The sequence below is a fragment of the Spermophilus citellus genome (genome assembly GCF_964194105.1).
Source record: "Spermophilus citellus genome assembly, chromosome: 7".
In the NCBI taxonomy this organism is placed as follows: Eukaryota; Metazoa; Chordata; class Mammalia; order Rodentia; family Sciuridae; genus Spermophilus; species Spermophilus citellus.
In genome coordinates, this window is record NC_138188.1 from 106,493,788 (window position 1) to 106,500,336 (window position 6,549).

The window sequence follows — 6,549 nt, forward strand, 5'->3', positions numbered from 1 at the left end:
CAGGATTTATGTCACCAGGGAGTTCAGGATGAGCATTAGTGTCAGCCTCCTCTCCTGGTTCTCTCCTTTCTTTGCTTTGTCTGCGCGTCCTTCTCCCCACTTTGCTGGTGCCCTGAGCTCTCCCTCCCCACTCTCGTTCATCCTTTGTCCTCCTTTCCCGGATAGCTTTTTCCATTGACTAACAGGAACCCAGCTCAGCTGGTTTTTATCACGCTCCTGTCCTTGCATTTTTCCAACTCAATTAAGCCATTACCAAGGCTAAATGAGCCATGGACTCTCCAAAAGTCACACCTGTTGTCAGGGAGATGGTGGGTCAGAACCTGAGCAGCTGGCCAGCTGACAAGCTGGGCTTGAGGGAGGCAGCCGAGTGTGACGAGGCAGTTTGTCCACCCAGTGCTGAAAGAGGGCCCTCATCTCAACATCAGACGTGTCTTGCCTTCACGCTGAAGCAATGAAGTCTGACATAGAACTGGAGAAGGTCACGCAGAAGGTGGCAGACCAGGTGGCCCTCCCCAATCCTTAGGCAAATGTACACCAGGTGAGATAGAAACCCATGTCACCACCTGTCCTTGGCAAGAGGTAAAGAAAAACGTAACCAGAGCCAGGTACACGGGTTCTTTGATTATGAGTTGAACTTTCTCAGGTATTTTTCCTTGTTCAACATCATTAAAACATACACATTTCACCTTTCTGTGATACAATTGCTGGCATTTTTTATGGTCAACGTGACAATAGAAGGCAAAGATTATGGTACAATAAACCAAAGACAAATCAGTGTACTCAGCCTACAAAGATAAACAATCTCTCTTGGAAATAGAATCTGGCTTCAGAACCATTTTTTTTTCCCTAGACAACCTAGAATTATTTGTATGTAATCCAGGAATTATATGTAATCTAGGAATTGAGAAATTGTAGCTTTTGAACTTGGCATACCTTAAGTTTACGGAGCACTTTTGTTTTTAGAAGATCCATGCCTCCATTTTCTCAGTTTGAAATGTGGGCACAATCATTCTGCTGAGAGTTATGTAATTCCCAGAAATGCTGAAACCAAGGGGCAAGAGTGGGGGTGGTTTTTACTTAGGTGTAAATTGAACTGTAGCAACGTTGACCACTACCCTTTCCTCTCTATCCTCCGCTAACTTGTCATTTGCTATAAAACTTGGGTGAGCCACATACCTACTTTGGGGCCAAAGACAAGTTCAATCGACATTTTGTTTTATTTTTTGTAGTTGTAGATGGGCAACCTGCCTTTATTTTTATTTATTTATTTTTATGTGGTGCTAAGGATCAAACCCAGTGCCTCACATGTGCTAGGCAAGGGCTCTACCACTGAGTCCCAGCCCCATCCCCTCAATAGACATTTTTAAAGCATCTCTGCAGTACCAGGTTTATTGTTTGATGCTGGGGTACAACTGTGATCATGATGAAGCTTCTGCCTGTCAGGACCTTAAGTCTCGTGGGATGACCCCCTCCCCTGTTTTGTCCTGAAGTTGCCCAACCAGTCCCTGGCCTGTACTGGTCACACCTCATTCATTCATTCAACAAGTATTTGTGAAATATCTATTAAATCCCAGGTGCAGTGCTCTCTTACCATGGTGAGGAAGAGATAGGCCCTGCCCTCAGGAAGCTACCAGATACCACCTTGACTTAATTCTGTCTGCTGGCCATCACCAGACATCACCACTCCATCCTCTGTGCTCCCTCCGCACTTAGTTCCTGCCTCTCACTAGCATCTGCATTCCTGTCATTATAATGCCTTCTCTGTCTACTTTAAAACCATCAGTACCTTCAAGGAAAGAAGTTCAACTTTCTTTCCCTAGTGTCGTGCCCTCCCTCATGTCTAGTACATTGAGAGCTCAGGAAATGGTTTTTGAGTAGATCAATAACTGCATGAATTTATAAACTCAAGACCCACGGAACCCATAGAACAATCTGCCCTGTCTTCAATTCTGTGTGTCTTGGATGAGAAACTTAATGAGCAATCACCTACCAGTACTGGAACACTCCTCATGATGGCAAGGACCTTCTAAACATAAAACCAGACAGTCCACAGGCCATTTCTTCTTCCTTGATGCATTTGTCATTGAGAGAGAGAACAAATATTGGCATCAACCTAGTATTTAATACATTTTTGCAGGAGGACAAACATGATATGATGATTTAAATGGAATAAAATTACAGTAAAGAGAAGAAATAAGTTTACTCAGATAGATTCTGTTAGAGATGACTTCCGTAAGAAAAAAAATATATCACAACAGTGGATTTTTAAAAAGAAGTATTTTTCTCTATCATGTGGAAGTTCAGGAGTGATCCAATAATGAGGTCCTGCTCCAGGAGATCCTCTGCTCCTGACACCATCATCCCCTAGAATGGGGCTCATGGCTCCAGATGGGCTTGTTGTCAAATCCACCTCCATGCAGCAGAATGAATGAAGGGGACTGAAATGACAATGCACACCGACTCTCTTCAGCTAGATTCCCAGAAACTGTCACTGGACACTTCAGCTTACATTCCATTGGCCAACGCTTAGACACATGACCCCACGTGATCATAAAGGAAGTTGGGATAGCAGTCTGTATTTTGGACAGCCACTTGTCCAGCTAAAAATTCTTTTGCTGTATCATAAAAGGAAGGCAGACACAAGGAGTACAATTAGAAGTCTGTACCACAGATGTGGAAACTCAAGTGTTACTAGTGATGATTCAAGAAATTTTGTATTCTAACTGCTACAAGCTGAAGACACAGCCATGAGCTTCAGTGGTTAAGCTACTGGGTCCTGCCCTGATTATTGATGTTGAGTGAGCTAGAGAGGAAAGAAAGCTGTTGCAACAGGGCAGGTAGGATGTGTGGCAGCCGGGACAGAGGCCCTGGCAATGGGAAGAAAGCCAAGCAGAGAGCCATGGCAGAATCACAGGACAGGGAGACGGACGTTGGAGGAAAGGAAGATGTGTTCATCAGCTTTGCATCACTGTGACCAACATGCCTGGCAGGAATGATATAAAGAGGAAGAGTTGATCTGGGCTCATGGGTTCCAAGGTTCAGTCCAGGGCTAGCAGGCTCTGGGCCCGAGGTGAAGTAGAACATCAGGGTGGAAAGGGCATGAAGGAGGAAAGCTGCTCCTCTCTCGGGAGCCCAGAAGCAGAGAACAAACAGGGTGCCCCACCCCAAAGGCCCGCCCCCATGCCCCCCACCTACTTCTTCCTGCCACTCCCTACCAGCCTATAGCTATCACCCAGTATAGTAGCCCATTCAAATTATTAATCCCTCAAATGAATTAGTCCTCTGATTAGGTTACAGCGTCATAATCTAATTACAAAGTTTATGGTGGGCACTTCCTATCCAAACCATAACAGAAGATGAAGGATCCAGAGTGATTCTCCACACTGAAAGCAATTTAGACCCTGGTAATAGGACTATAAAGAGAGGTATGGAGACTACATTAGACTGGTGAAGTTAACTGCTACAAATTGATCTGAAATCTCTCCTTCATCTTTTACTTCTGACCATGAATTTTCTGTTGAGTAGGCTAATGAAGTTAATAAACTTCTCCAAGTAGTTAATCTTTCACAGGAAAAATCTAAAAATTCTTAGTGACTTACCCAGCCAGTTATAGTGTCCCCTCTCCTGCTTAATTCAGTATAGCAGTGAACTCTTAACATATTCTTAATTCAAATAACAGCATTTTTCACTTGAGTAAACTGAAGATATAGAGTATCTAGTCCCCCACCTAGAAAGTGGACATGCCAAATTGTCGTGCAGTTGAATGTATGTTGGCATGTAAAATAGAAATAAATGCCAGTTTTTGTCTCTCTCTAAAGTCCCTTCTTTTAGCAGGTACAATGGCTCACACCTATAATTCCAGCAGCTCCGGAGGCTGAGGCAGGAGGATCACAAGTTCAAAGCCAACCTCAGTAACTTACCAATGCTCTAAGGACTTAGTAAGACCAGGTCACAAAATAAAAAATAAAAACAAAAGGGCTGGGGATATGTCTCAGTGGTTAAGCACCCCTGGCTTCAATCTCTGATATCAAAAAATTAATAAAGGAAGGAAGGAAGGAAGGAAGGAAGGAAGGAAGGAAGGAAGGAAGGAAGGAAGGAGAAAGAAAGAAAAGAAAACAAAAGTATCTTATTTTTCTAAACATTCATCTGACGAACATTTATTAAACATTTTCTATTTCAGACACTATACTAAATGCTGGGATAGTCATGGGGGACAAAATTGAATTTAGAGGAAGCAAAGTTATGATTTTATTTTTTACTTCTGAGTATTGATGCAAATTCTCATATTCTACACCAGCACTCTTACCCACTGGACCAGGAGCTCTTAAAGGACAGAAACATGCATCTGGTTTTCACCTTTATATACCCAGACCTCAGCACATGTTCTCATTGAATGTATGTGTGAACATACGACCAAGGTCTAAGAAATGAAGCCCAAAAATCTAAAAGCAGGACTGGAGTCTGAAAACTGGATGGTCATGAGACATTACTAAGGTCAATTCCATGGAAGCTGAGTGTCTGCTGGGTGCTTCTTCCATGTGAGGCCAAGTGCCCTCAGCTCGAATGGCCAGTAGAGATTCCTATGGGACAAGAGGCACCTGATGACAATGGTGAAGAGCTTGGGCTCAGAATTGGACATTTCCACATGTAACTATAATAAAGAATGATGGCTCTCCCAAGAGGGGAGCTTCAAGATCCAAGTTGTAAGAGGCTGTGTTCTTACAGGTGTGCCTTCCTAGCCTGGTGGTTCAGGGAAGGCCTCTTGAAGGAGTCCTGAAATTACTCACTGCACAACTGAGGTTAGGTCAACGCGGGCTGAGATCCAGTCTCTGCTCCAGTCCCCCATCTGTGTACCTTGATGCAAGGCCATGCCTGCCCCAGAGGAGCTCTTTTCTCCTTCACACAAAGGCCTCACAGTTTACCATGTCATGCCTCATACTTATGAACACTTGAAATCTGAAAGATAAGCAGATGTTATACAAGGAAAGTTTGAACCAAAGGGACCAAGGAGAGGGAACAGCATGTAGGAGGTCTGAGTATTTCAAAAGCCAAGTGACCTTGAAGAACAAAGGAAGCTCAGTAAAACTGAACATGAAGTTCAAAGGGAAAGCCAGAAAGAGAGGTTGGAAAGGGATTCATCACAGCTACCATTTTCTGTAATGAATTAACTGGTTACACTGAGCAATTGGCTCTTTGCACATTATTTAATTGAAATTACAGAGGTTACATGACTTGTAACCTCTGTTGTGCTAGGAAGTAGTAGAACTATGAGTCAAAGCCAGGTTTAACTTCAGAACCTGTGTCCAAATCACTTATTCTACCAAATCCAGAGATTTACAAAAGTGGATTTCAAAGGATAAAACCAAAGATGGGAAGGCCAGTTAACAATAGTTTCTAAGGGCTGGGGATATAGCTCGGTTGATAGAGTGCTTGCCTTGCATGCACAAGGCCCTGGGTTCAATCCCCAGCACTACAAAAATATATATATATAGTTGCAAACATTCAGGTAAAAAATGATGATAGATTTCACATACAATCAGAAAGAAGAGTGGGTGGAGATTCCAGGGAGATTTAGGAAGAAAAATATAGTTGGTAGTTGTTTGAACATGAAGGGTGATGATGAGAAAAGAGGCCATGAATGGCTTCTAATTTTGTGTCTTTGTGGACAGCACATAATTCTCTATAATGGAAAACAATAAAGGAGGAAGGAATCTGAGAGGGAGGTGAGTTTAGGATGAAGCACTTTGGGACATCCAAGTAAAGGTGTCCAGTAGACGGCTCAGTGCTTTGGCCCTGAACAGCAGGAAAGTCTCTACATTTCGCTAATATCAACATGAAATCGGTAATTGAGCCACAGGTGGGTGAGACAGGGTGCAACAAAGAATGCATATTAAGCTAATCATGCCATAGCAGAAAGTCTTTTCCTTTGATCCAACAGTTGAGCTTTGTGAAACATAATCTGACCCATGATTTATCTGTGTCCTTCATAATAACTTTTTTTTAAAGGCTTACAGAGTATCACATTACAAACTGGAACAGAGACCTGCACCAAAAAGGGGTAGGGGAGCTATCATAATAACTAAAGAATAAACAGTCTTTTCTGACATTTCTGTCTGGTTCAAAGTCAGATTTAAATTTAAATATGATTTGTTCAGGATTTCCTATGAGAACATGTGTATGAATAAAATATCATTAATATTATGATCCAGGGAGCTGCTGCCAACCCCATGCATTATTTATACAGGAAATGAATGGATTACAACCCAGCAGCAATCTCCATGGAGAGAGACCTTAGCTTATCACAGGGGTCTTTAAAATGGAGCCTCTCATAACTGAACCCAGTCCTACAATATGGCCCATTAAAATTTTCCATATCTTACATGAAGTGCTATAAAAATGTGACTCTATACCATGGCTTCTCAAACTGCTACCTCTAAGTCCCTCTAAATGGAAATTCTGAGCCACCTCTGACACAATCATAACAAGATGGGATTTAAGTTTAGTTGAATCCATTCTGTGTCTCTGTTCTTTTAGAAACCACCACAGACA